Source organism: Sus scrofa, chromosome 7, assembly GCF_054392235.1.
Source record: "Sus scrofa isolate SSC_HxYL_T2T_F1_AM1 chromosome 7, Sscrofa_HxYL_maternal_Yorkshire_Landrace_v2.0, whole genome shotgun sequence".
NCBI lineage: Eukaryota > Metazoa > Chordata > Mammalia > Artiodactyla > Suidae > Sus > Sus scrofa.
The window spans coordinates 29,201,598-29,218,786 of NC_139389.1; the positions used below are offsets into that span (position 1 = coordinate 29,201,598).

The 17,189-nt window shown below is 40.1% G+C and overlaps 1 pseudogene; it reads left to right on the plus strand.

Annotated features, from left to right (window-relative positions):
- Nucleotides 1–1,712: 1,712 nt before the first annotated feature.
- On the plus strand, nt 1,713–12,036 carry LOC146401486 (butyrophilin subfamily 1 member A1 pseudogene; annotated as a pseudogene).
- Nucleotides 12,037–17,189: the final 5,153 nt, after the last annotated feature.

A 17,189-nucleotide genomic window follows, 5' to 3' on the forward strand; every position in this document is an offset into this window, starting at 1 on the left:
TTCTATACCAATTGACACTGTGACATTGAAATAATGATTTGTATTAATTATGCTTTGGCTATGCACATAAGACAACTATGAACAATATGGAATGAAGGGTTTGCAATAGGTATTTGACTATAGAATTGTTGGAGCTGATCAAGATGTCTACAAAAATCCACTGCAAGGGTTTACTAATTTTTTAATGTTAGTGACAGCTTGTCAATTTAATGTTAAAAAATGGTCACCGGTTTTGATTTGAATACATGTATTTGGAAACTCTTTTCCTCCCATAAGAATGGATAAGTTATTTTGGTTTATCAGCCTGAAGCATGTCAGAAAAATCAGGGATCATGTTTCTAAAAATTATATGCCGAGAGCATCTTAAAAATAGAATATTGCTGGATTAGGTAGATGTGGTATTATATATATATATATATATATATATATATATATATATATAATGGAATACTACTCAGCCATTACAAAGAACAAAATAATGCCTTTGCAGCAACATGGATGAAACTAGAGACTCTCATACTGAGTGAAGTAAGTCAGAATGTGAAAGACAAAAACCACATGATATCACTTATATCTGGAATCTAATATAGGGCACAAATGAACCTTTCCACAGAAAAGAGAATCATGGAGATGTAGAATTGACTTGTGGTCGCCAAAGGGGAGGGGGAGGGTGTGAGATAGATGGTGTGCTTGGGGTTAATAGATGCAGACTATTGCCTTTGGAATGGATTAGCAATGAGATCCTGCTGTGTAGCACTGGAAACTATGTCTGGTCACTTATGATGGAGCATGATAATGTGAGAAAAAAGAATGTATACATGTATGTGTAACTGGGTCACCATGCTGTGCAGTAGAAAATTGACAGAACACTGTAAACCAGCTATAATGGGAAAAAATAAAAATCATAAATAATAGAATACAGGGAATTTCTGATGTCAGAATTTGAGGCAGCCCACTGCCTAGGTCATAAATACATGAATTCAATATTCTTTTTACTGAACTACTTTAAAGGAGATTTTAATTTTCAGGAAAAATTACCATAAGGAGGTACCCACTGAGGAACTTTTCTGTGTGGGTGAGCTGGTAGTTTGGAGCAGCTGGTTTGAGGGGGCCTGTCCATTCACATGATGACTACAGTTGTGGGAATTAGTCCTGCCAGAGGTCCCTCATATGCCCTTCCTTAGGCCCAGACAAGGTGACAGAGAGAGTTGAGTTCCCTGATCTCTAACATGGAGAAAGGACCATAGTGAATGGTGGTCTGAGAGTCTTCATCTCTGGTACTTGATATGGCAGCAGCCACTTCCTAGGGCTTTGGAGTAAATAAACTAGAATCTTTCATTGAAAACTGACTGCAAGAGAATGTAGAAGAAATAAATCACTTGGAGAGAAAGTGCTGAAAAAGAACATTAAACTTTTTACTCAAGAATTCAGGGAAAAGAGATAAGAGATGTGGAGGAAGAGAGAAGGCCCTGAGGATGTAAGAGATAACTTGTAAAGGAAGAAGAGTGAAATGCCAAGAGCAGGAAGCTAAGCCCCTCCCTTACCCCTGGAAGGGATGCCTTCCCAAGCTTGCTATTTCTGCTCCCACAGACTTTCCCAGTCCCTTTCTTTTGACTTCCCAGTAGCCAGTGCTCTGTAATCCTCCAGGTCCTAGACCTCAGTTTTTACTCCCTTGGGTGGGGCTCTCTGCTGCTAGGGGTGAGCCCTAATTAATGTCGTCTATGTTCAGCTGCCACTCGGACCTCATCACACACTCTTGTGCTAAAGGAAAGTTTCTCAAAAAGGATAAACGCAGTTATTATTACATGTTGATGCTCTTTGTAGCTCCGCCTTTGGCCTCTGGGCATGGTGGTTTTAACCAATCTCCTAAGAGTGGGCCCATAGGTATTCTTAAAGAATTTTATGTTATGTGAGAGAGCAGAATCCCCTTGCTCCATAAGTCAGTTTTGTGAATGGAGAGAGTACTCTGTGGAGCACAGAATCCCACGCCTCAACTGTGCCATCAAAGCAACATAAACATTTTAGAACGTTCTTGATGTGACACACAACAAGTGTTTATTAATTTGGAAAATTCGTGACTTAAACATGCCAAGGAGAATATACTCTATATATTCATAACACAATTTTTTTTTTTTTTTTACCGACTCTGCTGAACAAAACAGATCAATTCCTGGCTGTCATGGACTTCATTCCTACACCGTTTACCTCTCTCTGACAACTTGCTTGAGCTTGAACTCTTTCGGTCTTTTTGTCTTATTGAGTAATAGATAATTGGTTATCCCCAGAAGATATTGATACATTATTGTTAACTGAAGTTTCATGTTTGTTTAGATGTCCTTACTTTTTATTTACTATCATTTTCTGCTACAAACCCCATATTACATTTTGTATTTTTTTCATTTATAACAATTTTTATTTTTTGCATTATAGCTGGTTTAGATGTTTCTCCTCTTGGCTATGGCAATTTCTCGGATTTTCCTTGGTTTGAAAGTGACCTTGACAATTTTCAGGAGTCCTTGTCAGGAATTTTATATGTCATCAAACTGAGAGTTGTCTGGTGTTTTTCTCATGGAAAGACAAGAGGAAGATTGCAGAGGTAAACTGCCATTTTCATCACATCATATCAAGTGTATATGCTATCAACACGATTTATGTTGGACTCATTGACCTCACTGAAGTAAGGTTTATGAGCTTTCTCCACTGCACAATTATTCCTTTCCACCTCCCATTTCCATACCATACACTGTGGAAAGCATCACTATGTGTGAACCCCCACATCTAAGGAGTGAAAAGTTATGCTTCCCCTCCTTGAGGACAAAGTAATACAACCTATGTATATTACTTGGAATTCATTTACATGAAATGTTTGTCTCTTTTTCTCCTGATTAATTAATTTAATCATTTGTTTTTTTATCAAGATGGATGGACTTATGCATATTTATTTTATACTTTAGGTTAAGGCAATATTATTTAATCTTGTTATTTAAATTGTTCCAGCTTTGGCCATTGGGAGCCCTTTCATTTGGCTTCTGCACCTCTTTGATATGCCCTCATCAACTTTTTTAGCCCTTTTTACTTTCTGATACTACAAAATGCTTCAGAGCCAGTCCTAGAATCAACCATTTCTCCGTGGAGCCCCGCATGGTTCTTTTTATTGGAGAATGGTAGTAAAAAGTACATCTGGGAGTTCCTGCTCTGGCTCAACAGGCTGGGCAGTGTTTTGCGAACATTGGGATGCAGGTTCCATCCCCAGCCTGGCACAGTGGGCTAAGGATCTAGTGTTGCCGCTGCTGTGGCTTCAGTGGTGACTTTGGCTCAGATGTGATCCCTGGCCTGGGAGGCTAAAAAAGCTGCTGGGAGGCTAAAAAAGCAAACAAACAAAAAGCAGTATCTGGTTGCTAGGTTTGTGGAGCTTCTTTTTTAAATCTTTCCTTACTTTCATTGATCAAACAAAGGAGATAGGGTAGACTTTAAAGATTTGTCTTCTTTTGAGGTGATCCTGTCTTTACTTTTGGTTCTGGATCAAGGTTGTTTCCTGTTGTTGCTACTGACATTTCCTAAGTGCACATTCTAGTAAATTTGGAAAATTTAGCACGAATCTTCTGTTAATATCATCTGTGGATCTACTTGTAAATCAGGAAATCCCTCTACCTCCAGAAAGAGTTCACTGAGATAAATAACTAATCCTATGGCTGGGATTTTTGGTGACAAGTAGTTCAAATCTGAGGGAAGGGATACCGATTCTTAGCAAACATGAACCCTTAAAAAGGAGCTTATTTATACCTCTCAGAGTGCCAGAATCTCCTCAATACCATCTCCAAAGCTATTGTGATCCCATAACAATCTCCATTGTGTGACCGTTTGCTCTTGATGGATTACCTCTCTGAAGCAGGTGACATTTTTATCTTCAGCAGCTGTTATCATTTCTCTCTTATACAGGTTGCAAATTTGACTTTAAGAAATCTCCACAAAATAGTCCTAATTCTGCTTGATGACTTCTCAGGATGACCACTGTTCCACATGCTTAGTCCTTTAGGTGTTTGAATATTATTACCTTAATCGCCCAAAGGTTTTTCCTTTTCAGATTGTATTATTTTCTTAAGGCTACTCTAACAAATTACCAAAAACTTGGTGGTTTAAAAGATCAGAAATTTATTCTCTCCCAGTTCCGAAAGCCAGATGTCTGAAATCAAGGTCTTAGTAGCAGTGCACCCTCTCTGAAACCTCTAGGTGAAAGTATTTTCTGTTTCTTCCAGCTTCTGGTGGTGACACAGACATTCCTTGGTTTGTGGTTATATAACTTCTATCTGTGCTTCCATTTTCCCAAGGCCACCTTCTCTGCATGTATCTCTTATAAGGACATTTATTTTTGAATTTAGAGCCTACTTGGAACATTGAGGAAGGTTTTCTCTCAATATCCTTAATTTAATTACATTTACAATTGCTCTTTTTCCAGATAAGGTTGAGTTCATAGGTTCTGGGGATTAAGACATGGATCGATCTTTCGGGAAGCCACCATTCAACCACTCCACAGGCTCAACATCTTCAATCATTTTAACCATTTATTCTTCTTTGGGGGGTGTCCAAATTATTCTCAGTTAGAGTTGTCATATTCTTTTCATGATCAAATTTGTCAATTCCTTATCAAACTATGCCTCTAAGAACATGGTAGGTCCTGATGTAATCAGTGAATACTAGAATGAGACTACTATATTTTTCTGTATTGAGCAGTCAAATGAGTCCAATGACACTCATCAGAACATCAATGACAACTTTCAGAGAAGAGGGAAGTTTCTTCTAGAACTTGGACTCTATCATTTTCATTGCTTTCTTTTAATTGCTTGTTCATGAGAGAGACTGTGAAGGGAAACAGGAACCACAGGAGAAGGAGTGGTAGCTAGCAGGATCATGTCTAAGATGAGGTAGGTACTGAGTGTGGTTCTATCCCCTACCAGCGCTTGCCTGGGAGATTGAAGGATGCCCTGGAGGATTTCGTGTCCTTTCTCATCCTTATGCTCCTCCTTGTGGAGAACTTGTAATGTCACAGTGTTCTCTGGGAATTCAGAAGGAAGAGAAAATTTGAAACGGTTATCCATTCGATAACCAGAGATGGTTTTCCTGTGATACTGGTAAATGAAACATTTCTTTTCTCTCTCTCTGCTCATTCATTATGCTTGATGCTTAGAGATGCTGATTGAAGGGGAAAAAAATCCCCCAAAGAGAAAGAGAATCCTTTTATACACTTGTTGACCATCTCTTCTGCACAGGGGACTCTGCTAGGCATAAGAGGATGTTGGCTCCCCTCAGAGAATGCATGAGTAATGAAATGGTGTAAATATAGAAGTAACAATAATTCAAGAGGTATACCTTAATTTACGTTTTTGAGAATACACTTTTCTTTAGTTGTCATATAGAAGAGGGAAGAAATGATGTAAACTTTAAGTTTAACAGCATTATGGTTTCTTATTTCCCTGTGCTAATTCAGACTCTCCTTCCCTCACTTTTAGTTCATTAATTCAAAAGGAAAATAGAAACTTCCAAAGTAAACCACATAGGGTATATATTCCCAAATGACTGTTTAGTAGTATGTGCACAGAATAATGATTGGACACTATTCACAATACAAACATTGTCAGAATTTAATTTTTATTTTTTGGTCTTTTTTTTTTTTTTTTGCCTTTTTTATGGCCACATTGGTGGCATATGGAGGTTCCCATGCTAGGGGTCTAATCAGAGCTGTAGCTGCCGGGCTACACCACAGCCACAGCAACGGGGGATCCGAGCTGTGTCTGCGACCTACACCACAGCTCATGGCACTGCCGGATCCTTAACCCACTGAGTGAGGCCAATGATTGAACCTGCAACCTCATGGTTCCTAGTCGGATTCGTTAACCACTGAGCCACATCGGGAACTCCCATGTCAGACATTTTAAAAGAGGACATATGGGATCAATTTCCAACAAAATAGGCTGTTATTTCATTCCATTTAATGTCTGAGTAATATTCCATCGTGTATATGTACCACATCTTCTTTAGCCATTCCTCTGTCGATGGGCATTTAGGTTGTTTCCATGTCTTGGCTATTGAAAATAGTGCTGCAATGAACATCGGAGTACATGTGTCTTGGAGAGTCTAGGTTTTCTCTGGATAGATGCCCAGGAGTAGGATTGCTGGATGAAAGTGTAGTTCTATTTTTTCTTTTCTGAGGAATCTCTACACTGTCTTCCACAGTGGTTGCACCAATTTAAAATCCCACCAACATTTTTCTCCACACCCTCTCCAGCATTTATTGTTTGTAGACTTTTTTTTTTTTTTTTTTGTCTTTTTGCTATTTATTGGGCCGCTCTCGCGGCATATGGAGGTTCCCAGGCTAGGGGTTGAATCGGAGCTGTAGCCACCGCCCTACGCCAGAGCCACAGCAACACGGGATCCGAGTCGCATCTGCGACCTACACCACAGCTCACGGCAACGCCGGATCGTTAACCCACTGAGCAAGGGCAGGGATCGAACCTGCAACCTCATGGTTCCTAGTCGGATTCGTTAACCACTGTGCCACGACGGGAACTCCTGTTTGTAGACTTTTTGATGATGGCCATTCTAGCTGGTGTAAGGTGATAACCTGATTGTGGTTTTGATTTGCATTTCTCTAATAATGAGTGATGTTGAATACCTTTTCATGTGTTTTTTGGCCATCTGTATGTCTTTGGAGAATTGTCTGTTTAGCTCTTCTGCCCATTATTTGATGGGGGGGTTAGTTTTTTTGTTTTTTGGTATTGAGCGGTAGGAGGCGTTTACAGATTTTGGAGATGAATCCCTTGTCAGTCGCTTCATTTGCAAAGATTTTCTCCCATTCTGTGGGTTGTCTTTTTGTTTTGTTTAGGGTTTCCTTTGCTGTGCAGAAACTCTTAAGTTTGATTAGGTTGTATTTGCTTACTTTTGTTTTTACTGTCATTACTCTAAGAAGTGGATTTGAAAAGATGTTGCTGTCATTTACGTTGGAGCATATTTGGCCTATGTTTTCCTCTAAGAATTTTATAGTGTCTGGTCTTCTATCTAAGTCTTTAATCCATTTTGAGTTTATTTTTGTGTATGGTGTTAGGGACTGTTCTAATTTCATTCTTTTCTGTGTGGCTGTCCAGTTTTCCCAGCACCACTTATTGAACAGGCTGTCTTTTCTGCATTGTATAGTCTTGCCTCCTGTGTCATAGCTTAGATGGCTGTATGTGCGTGGGTTGAATTCTGGGCTTTCTATCCTGTTCCACTGATGTATATGTCTGTCTTTGGGCTGGTACCTTACTGTTTTGAGGATTGTTGCTTTGTAGTATAGTCTGAAGTCAGGGAGCCTGATTCCTCCAGCTCCATTTTTCTTTTTCGGGATGTCTTTGGCTATTCTGGGTCTTTCGTGCTTCCAAACAAACTTTAAAATATTTTGTTCGAGTTCTGTGAAAAATATCCTTGGTCATTGGTTAGGGGTTGCATTGAATCTGTAGATTGCTTTGGGTAGTATAGTCATTTTGATAATATTAACACTTCGAATCCAAGAGCATGGCATGTCTTTCTATCTATTTGCGTCATCTTTGGTTTCTTTCATCAGTGTCTTCTAGTTTTCGGAGTACAGGTCTTTTGTCTCTTTAGGTAGGTTTACTCCTAGGTATTTTATTCTTTTGGATGCGATGGTAAATGGGATTGCTTCCCTAATTTCTCTTTCTTTCATTGTTAGTGTATAGAAATGCCATCGATTTCTGTGTATTGATTTTGTATCCTGCAACTTTGCCAAAGTCATGAATGAGCTCTAACAGTTTTCTGGTAGCTTCTTTAGGATTCTCTAGGTATGGTATCATGTCATTTGCAAATAGTGATAGTTTTACTTCTTCCTTTCCAATTTGGATTCCTTTTATTTCTTTTACTTCTCTGATTGCTGTGGCTAGGACTTCCAAAACTATGTGGAAGAGTACTGGCGAGAGCGGACATCCTTGTCTTGTTCCTGATCTCAGCGGGAATTCTTTCAGCTTTTCACCATTGAGAATGATGTTCGCTGTGGGTTTGTCATATATGGCCTTTATCATGTTGAGGTAGGTTCCCACTGTGCCCACTTTCTGAGTGGTTTTTATCAGAAATGGGTGTTGGATTTTGTCAAAGGCTTTTTCTGCATCTATAGAGAGGATCATATGGTTTTTATTCTTCAGTTTGTTAATGTGGTGTATCACATTGATGGATTTGTGGATATTGAAGAACTCTTGCATCCCTGGGACAGATCCCACTGGATCATGATGTACAATCCTTTGAATGTATTGTTGTATGTTAAAGTCCCCCACTATGATTGTGTTATTATCAATTTCTCCTTTTAAGGTTGTTAGCAGTTGCCTTATATATTGTGGTGAACGTATGTTGGGTGCATAGATATTTAAAATTGTTATAACACCTTCTTGGAGTGATCCTTTGATCATTATGTAATGTCCTTCATTGTCCTGAAAATATTCTTCATTTTAAAATCTATTTTGTTTGATATGAGTATTAGCTACTGCAGCTTTCTTTTGATCCCCATTTGCATGAAATATTTTCTTCCATCCTCTCACTTTCAATTTGTATGTGTCCCTACAAGTGAAGTGGGTCTCTTGAAGACAGCATATATATGGGTCTTGTTTTTGTATCCATTCTGCCAGTCTATGTCTTTTGGTTGGGGATTTAGTCCATTCACATTTAAGGTAATTATTGATATGTATGTTTTTATTGCCATTTTCTTGATTGCTTTGGATTTGTTTTTGTTGCTCTTTTTTTCTTTCCTTCTTCTCTTCTTCTTTTCTGCCTACAGAAGTTCCTTTAGTATTTGTTGTAAGGCTGGTTTAGTGTTGCTGAATTCTCTCAGCTTTTGCTGATCTGAGAAGGTTTTGACTTCTTCTTCAAATCTGAAGGAGAACCTTGCTGGGTAGAGTAATCTTGGTTGGAGGTTTTTTCCTTTCATCGCATTGAGTATATCATGCCTCTCCCTTCTGGCCTGCAGAGCTTCTGTTGAAAAATCTGCTGATAGCCTTATCGGGGTTCCCTTGTATGTTATTTGTTTCTTTTCCCTAGCTGCTTTCAAGATTTTCTATTTGTCTTTAATTTTGGTCAGTTTGATTAGTATATGTCTCAGGGTGTTCCTCCTTGGGTTTATTTTGTATGGTACTCGTTGTGCTTCCTGGATTTGAGCGAGTGATTCCTTCCCCATGTTAGGGAATTTTTTGGCTATTATCTCTTGGAATATTTTTTCTGTTTCCTTCTCTCTCTCTTCTCCTTCTGGCACCCCTATAATACGGATGTTGGTGCATTTCACATTGTTCCAGAGTTCTCTGAGACTCTCTTCATTTGTTTTCAATCTTTTTTCTCTTTTCTGTTCTGCTGTGTAATTTCCACTAATCTGTCCTCCACCTCGCTTATTCATTCTTCTGCCTCCTGTATTCTGCTGTTGGTGGCTTCTAATGAATCCTTTATTTCAGTTATTGTATTTTGCATCTCTTCTTGCTTAAGTTTTTTATCTTGTATCTCTTTGGTCAGTGTTTCCTGTAAGTTATCCATTTTTGCCTCCAGTTTATTTCCAATATCTTGCATCATCTTCAGCATCAACAGCCTAAAGTCTTTTTCCTGGAGGCTGAGAATCTCCTCATGGCTTAGCTGTTTTTCTGGGGTTTTTTCTTTCTCCCTCATCTGAGTTATAGTTCTCTGTCTTTCATTCTTATAGGTTTTTGGTATGGTGACCTTTTTATAGATAATAGAGTTGTAGCCTCTCTTACTTCTGATGTCTGCCCCCCTGTAGCTGAAGTCAGTATGGGGGCTTGGTGTAGGCTTCCTGATGGGAGGGGCTGATGCCTGCCCCCTGGTAGGAGGAGCTGATTCCTATCCCTCTGGTGGGTGGGGCTTAGTCTCTGGATGGGATTAGAAGCAGCTGTGTGCCTGAGGGGTCTTTAGGTAGCCTGTTTACTCAGGGGTGGGGCTGTGATCCCACATGGATTGTTGTTTGCCCTGGGGCTTCTCAGCAGCTGGCTGACAGGTGGGGCCAGATTTTCCCATAATGGCCACCTCCAGAGAAAGGTGCTGCTGCTGAATATTCCAGAGAGCTTTGCTTCCAATGTCCTTCCCTCACAACAAGCTACATTCACCCCTGTTTTCTCAGGATGTCCTCCAAGAACTGCAGTCAGGTTTGACCCAGATTCCCTTGGAGACTTTGCTTTGCCCTGGGACTCAGTGCACGTGAAAGTCTGTGTGCCCCTTTTAAGAATGGGGTCTCCGTTTCCCCCAGTCCTGTGGAGCTCTTGCACACAAGCCCCACTGGCCTTCAATGCCAGATGCCCTGGGGCTCTTTCTCCCTGTGCTAGATCCCCACACGTGAGAGTTTGATGTGTGGCTCAGAACTCTCACTCTTGTAGGTGAGTCTCTGTGAACCAGTTAGTTTCCAGTCTATGGAGCTTCCCATCCAGGAGGTATGGAGTTGTTTATATCATGAAATAGACCCTCCTACCTCTTGATTTGTCCTCCTCTTTTTCTTCTGGAGTAGGGTATATTTTTTAAGGTTTCCGGTCCATTTTGGTGAAGTGTGCTCAGACTTTAGTTGTGAATTTTGTTGTTTTTAGGAGAGAAGTTGAGCTCCAGTCCTTCTATTCTGCCATCTTAATTCTGTCTCCACAAAGATATTTTAAATAAATATCTATGTGTGTACAACAAATACTGAAAATCAAAGAAACTCAAAGCACCCCCTAGATTACCCAATATTTTAACAGATAATAATGTGTTTGAAACATTAAATTGTAGCCATTTTAAACTGCAACATTGTGTTTTGAGCATATGTACACTGGTATTCATGGGCTGAAATCTGAGGACACTAACATGAAAAATACTTTCTTTGGTCAGATACACCATGTTCCCTATTTTCTTGGAGACACCCTAAATAGTTTATAGATATTTATCCTATAGGAACGTTGACTTAGAAGACACAGAAGATGGGTCAGGTCTCAAGTCAGACACAATTTAATAGATTGTGAAAAGAAGAAGTTCAAGTTATGAAAGAGTATATTCCTTGGTTGCTCTTATGCTTGACATAATCTTAGGAAATTTATTATATTCATGGTATTCTGGACAGACAGGCAGATTTATTTTTCAGATGGTGAGATCTCATGATTATTTTTTCTTTATATATTAGAGGAACGAGGAAATCGAAGCTGGTGAGTCTATCAAGATCCAGCAGGGAACTTGCTTTTTGTGGAGTGGCTGGAGGATTGCTGGGTAAAAGTGAGCTGGATCTACCCAGGGCCAGAGGAGTCCTGACAGAACGGGAGCCTTCTGGCCCATGCCTACGACCATTGCCAGAAACTTGATAGTCCACTTGTCTTTGCAGCAAATGTGACCCTGGATGAAGCCACTGCCCATCCTGCCCTCCTCGTGTCTGAAAGAGGGAGGCGAGTTACCTGGCAAGAAACTTGTCAAGATCTTCCCAGATCCACACAGAGATTCAACTCCATTCCCTGTGTGCTGGGTCAGCTGCGCATCAACTCAGGGAGGGCCTACTGGGAGGTGGAGGTTGGGGACATGCAATCTTGGGACTTGGGAATTTGTAGAGATAATGTGACCAGGGAGGGGGTATTCACTATGTCCCCACAGAATGGTTTCTGGGCCATTAGGCTCTATGACGGGGACTACTGGGCCCTCACCTCCCCGGAAACTTCTCTTCCTCTAAGAGAAAGACCCCTTAAGGTGGGGATATTCCTGGATTATGAGGCTGGAGATGTATCTTTCTACAACATGACAGATGGATCCCACATTTTCACCTTTCCCCAGAACACATTCTATGGTGTCCTGAGACCACTTTTCAGACTTTGGTCCTCTGACTCGGGCTCCCTAAACATCTGTTCAGCTGAAGGAGAATGTACTGATGTAATTCATAAGTCTACCCTCCAGGTGAAATGATCACTTTGCCCCAAAGAAGATCGCATTTCTCCCCTAGCAAGATATAAATACATTTTTTCCTAGTCCCTACTGGTTCATTGTCAATATAAAGCTCTGTGACACAGACTTGATGATTGTCCCTCATATCAGTTCTTCCTGTTTTTGTCATATATTCCTTCTCATTATTACCTTTTCCTATGACAACCTCCTACAAGTATTAGATTTCTTACACCCCCTTAGTGCATGTGACTAAAGGATGGTGTTGTATTAAAAGGTGAATTACAAGGATGTGTCCTTAAAGGAAAATTGTGTCTTTCTTTTCTTCTTTACTTTTCTTCTGGCTATAAAGTGTCATGATTAATGGAACTCAAAAGACATATATGACCATGTAATATGACGCAGATGGTAGAGAAATTGAAATGAACTTGGGAGTCTGACAACTCCATGGAGCCCCTCTATTGCCCAATTCTAGAATTCTTTTCTGTGAAACATAAACATTTATATCTTTAATCAATTTATGTGTTGGATATTTGTCCCTTGTGATTGATTCTTACCCTTACCAGTGCCCTCTGCCTTTAAGTTGGGCAGCAGATGACATCCACATTGAATATGCAAGTGAAACTGGAGGTATAAGTCCTGTACTTGGTTACATAGCTACTCCTACTCCTGCACTGTGTCAGTCTCATCAGGCCCCTTTATGTCTCCTAATTCATTCGTCACTCCTGACTTCACTTCCTACCCTTTTCCCTACTTGGTGTCATGGCTAATAATTTCAAGTATTCTCTTCCTACGAAATGGAAATCCTGGTGTCATTGTTTTTCTGCCACAATAACTTGGCAAAATACAAATACAAATTAATCTAATTATACATTTGTATACTGGCAGCCTAAAATGCTATAACAGTCTACCCAAATGAGTAGATGTTTCTTTCATATATGTTTAACAATCTTTCAACTCGTGCACACCACTACTATCCCGTAATCCTCTCCAGCCATTTGCATTCCCTTACTTTTGGTAGGCAGTTTTCTTAAACATTTCTCTTTCTTTAAACTTGCAACTACTGACTCCTTATTCTCAGTTTATGACTGTATTCCTTCTTTGAATTTAATAATAAGAAGAAACCGAAGAAAAATCCATCATGAGGGAACTATCTGAACTTTTTAGCAACAAATAGAACAAACTTATTCAATTCTGTATTTCTCTGTTATTCCTTCCTCACTGTTATATTAGGGAAGAATCTCTCTTCCTTTACTTGAGATACTGATCCTTCTTCTCTCCGTCCATCCTGTACTGCCCTCTCTGGTACTGGGATCCCCCAGTTATTCCTCCTCAGCCTTTGTACTAGCTTCTTCCTATGTACCTTAAAATTTTGAAAATCTTTCTCATTTAAAACGAAAGCAATACAATATTCTATCAACCCCCATATCTTGTCATAATCAACATCCTCAGAATAGTTATCATATAATCTATTCATATTGCCTGTTTCCTTTTCATCCTCAGCATATTGTATCATATGTGTTTTGTGTCCTCCCTTCCCAACTCCTCAAATTTAACATACCGAATTACTAATCTCTAGTATTCAGCATGTGACCTTATTTGGAATTAGGGTCATTCAAGGTGTAATTAGCTAGGATGGGGTCATGTTAGATTAGGGTGGTTTCCTAATCTAACATGACTGGTGTCCTCATAAAAAGGTGAAATGTGGACACAGATTGCTGGCAAAGCATCAGATGTTAGGAGAGAGGCATGGAAGGGACCATTTTTTAGTGCTTTCAAGGGAGTATGACCCTGCTGATACCTTGGTTTCAGATTTCTAGCATCTGCAATTGTGAGATGATAATCTTCTGTTGTTTAATCTACTCGGTTTATCAGCCCTTGCAAATTAATACACTCTATTTTATCTATTTTTATCTATTTTTGGATGGTGCCTGTCTGTCACACAGAACCATCTATAAACCTGGCTCAACTTTTCTCCTTCTCTGAGGGCTAGTTGTAGGGAACTCACCATGGGTCCATAGGCACAGACTGGGAAAGATAAGAGAGTATAGCAAGACTGGGGACCATGGGCATTAGAACCAATTTTTTATGGAAATTATTTGTATCCTCAGGGCCTGCCCAAGCCTGATCTCATATACCCCTTCCACTGGATGTGGTGCTGCACAGGCTCAACTTTATGGCTTGGTGGGTGTGATGTTTTGATTTAGAATAAATATATGTTTGGTCTTTGTCTCTATTCTTGGCTTAGAGTGCCTAAAACCCTGGGAATTTCCTAAGAGATGAGAACAATAAAGGCGTCTTTTGTTATGATAATAAGGAGGTTTTTTAGAAAGCCAGGTAACCTAAGAAAGTGTTCTTATTTGGCAAGTGATTAGAGGGTTAAAATTTTGAGCCATCTGGTGGGGCGGGGGAGAGGAGCTGGAGTTTGAATTAAACCTGAAAAGGACTAGGCTCTGAGAGTCAGGGTTGGTGAACACACGGAGATTTGGGGAGAGTGGTGTGCCCCTTCCCGCATACCTTGCCCTGTGCATTGCTTCCATCTGGCTGTTCCTGAGTTATATCCTTTTATAATGAACTGGTGACCTAGTAAGTAAAATTTTGCTCTGAGTTCTGTGAGCTGCTCTAGCAAATTTGTCAGATTAGAGGCTGGGTCCTGGAAACTTCCAGTCTAAAGGAGAACAAGTAACAACCTGGACTTGTGATTGGTCTCTGAAGTAGGGGGCAGTGCTGTAGGACTGAGACCTTACCCTGTGTGATGTGATGCTATCTCCAGGTGGATAGTGTCAGAATGGAGATGAATCGTAGGACACGTACCTCATGTTGGAGAATTGTTTTGTGGTGTGAGGAAAAAACCAGTATCAAAATCAGTGTTGGAATGGTAGTGTATCAGATAACACCCAGTTTCTAATTGGAAGCTCAGGTCGCATGCTAATTTGTGACTCATGGGCATGTGTTCAGTCTCTGCTAAGATCCAGGGGCAAGCCAAAAACTGTTTCTGCAAAAGAGAGAAGTTGTGCGCAGAGGATGACAGAAATGTCCCCCCAACAATCTAAGGGACTGCTTTGTGACTCACCTATATGGGTCTATGAAAGTCTCAAACAGCATCTCTAAAACTACCACTTTAGGCACCACTGAATTTGTTGCAGCCTGTAGCCCAAGTGGCAGAACAGCTTGCATGGCTGCCCATACTCGATGTAGAGCCTTCTTTTGTTCTGTATCCCACTCAAAACAAAGAGTTTCCAGTCACATAAATGGGAAGGGGTGGCACACCTAGATGAAGAATATGATGCCACCCCAAATCCGAAGAGGCCCACTAGGCGTTATGACTCTTTTTTGGTGGAGAGAGAGGCCAGATGCCACAAAATTATCTTTAACCTTAGAAAGAATATCTCTATATGCCGTACAGCACTAAACCTCTAGAAATTTCACTAGTGTAGAAGTTCCCTGAATCTTTGTTGGACTTATTTCCCATCTTCTGAATGTCAATATCTTTCTTACCAATAAATTCAGAGTAGTTGCTACATTGTGTTCACTAGGTCTAGTCAGCACAATGTCATCAATGTGACTGAACAGTGTAATGTCCATGGAAGGGAAAGGTGACCAAGGTCCCTGGAGACTAAATTGCAACATAGGGCTAGAGAGTAGATATGCCCCTGAAGTAGGACAGAGAAGTTATATTGGTGGCCTTGCTCATTGAAAGCATTACTGCTTCTGGTGGTCTCTAACAACGAGTATCAAGGAAAAGCACTTGCAAAATCAATAGCTACTTATCAGAGGGTATGTTAATTTGCTCAAGCAGTAAAACCACATCTAATACAGCAGATACAATTGAGGTCACCACCTGGTTAAGTTTGTGATAATCCATGATCATCCTCCCACCTGTTTTCTGTATAAGCCAAGTCGGTGCATTGAAGGAAGATGTGGGAAATCACTACCTCTGTGTCCTTCAAGTCACTGACAATGGCACTAATCTCTGCAGTCACTCCAGGAAAATGGTATTTGTGTATTATTTTCATAGAAGTCTTCCACTTGGCCTTTTTTTTTTTTTTTTTTTAACCCTAATAGCTTTCATCCCACTTGTCGGGAACAAATGTGGATATTCTGCCGTATTCTGAGTGAGTCTATTCCAATTATGCATTCTGAAACTGGGTAAATGACCACAGGATGGGTTTGGGGGCCTATTCTACCCAGTGTAAAATGAACCCAAGCTAAAACTCCTTGGATCACCTACCCTTCATAAGCTTGTACTCTTGACTTGTGGACTTCAGTAAAGTTTGAGGTCTCCTGGAATTAGTGTCAGCTCAGAGTCAGTGTCCAGAAATCCGTGAAAGGTCTGATTATTTCCTTTTACCCAGTACATAGTCACCCTGGTCACCACAGGTCCCTCTGAGGAGGGTTTGGAGGAAGAGTAACTGCATGAATTTTTGACACTCTCTTTCATTAATTTTTAATGAAAGACCTTAAGACCTTCAACTGACTAGATGAGGCCGTCTCTATTACAGAGGTTAATATGCTTAAAGTCAGTTGATTTTAGATGCTAACCATACCTGCAACATATCTTCACAGTAGCATCTCGATCATCGGTTGATTAAATAACTGAGTACGATAGCCTAGCCAGGCTGACAAATAAAACGATGAGCATAGGCTCAACCTCTATCCTTCTAATCAGTATAATCAAGTTAGCTAAGGAAGGCATCCATAATACCTTATGAGATTCTTGGTACCTCTCTGCCCAGCTGTCAGGCTTAGATAAACTGAAGGTATTATTTACTCTGCCCTAGGAAGTTAATTCCAAACAGGTATTCCCAAACCAATGGACACATTCTGAAGTTATTTGTTAAGTTTAAACCTCCCAACGCACTGGATGATGGTCCAAGGAAGGATCTCACATGCTTATGATTCATGCGTTGACCCTAAACACTACCGTTTGAATCAGCTTCCCTTTGGTTTCTATACCAATTGACACTGTGACATTGAAATAATGATTTGTATTAATTATGCTTTGGCTATGCACATAAGACAACTATGAACAATATGGAATGAAGGGTTTGCAATAGGTATTTGACTATAGAATTGTTGGAGCTGATCAAGATGTCTACAAAAATCCACTGCAAGGGTTTACTAATTTTTTAATGTTAGTGACAGCTTGTCAATTTAATGTTAAAAAATGGTCACCGGTTTTGATTTGAATACATGTATTTGGAAACTCTTTTCCTCCCATAAGAATGGATAAGTTATTTTGGTTTATCAGCCTGAAGCATGTCAGAAAAATCAGG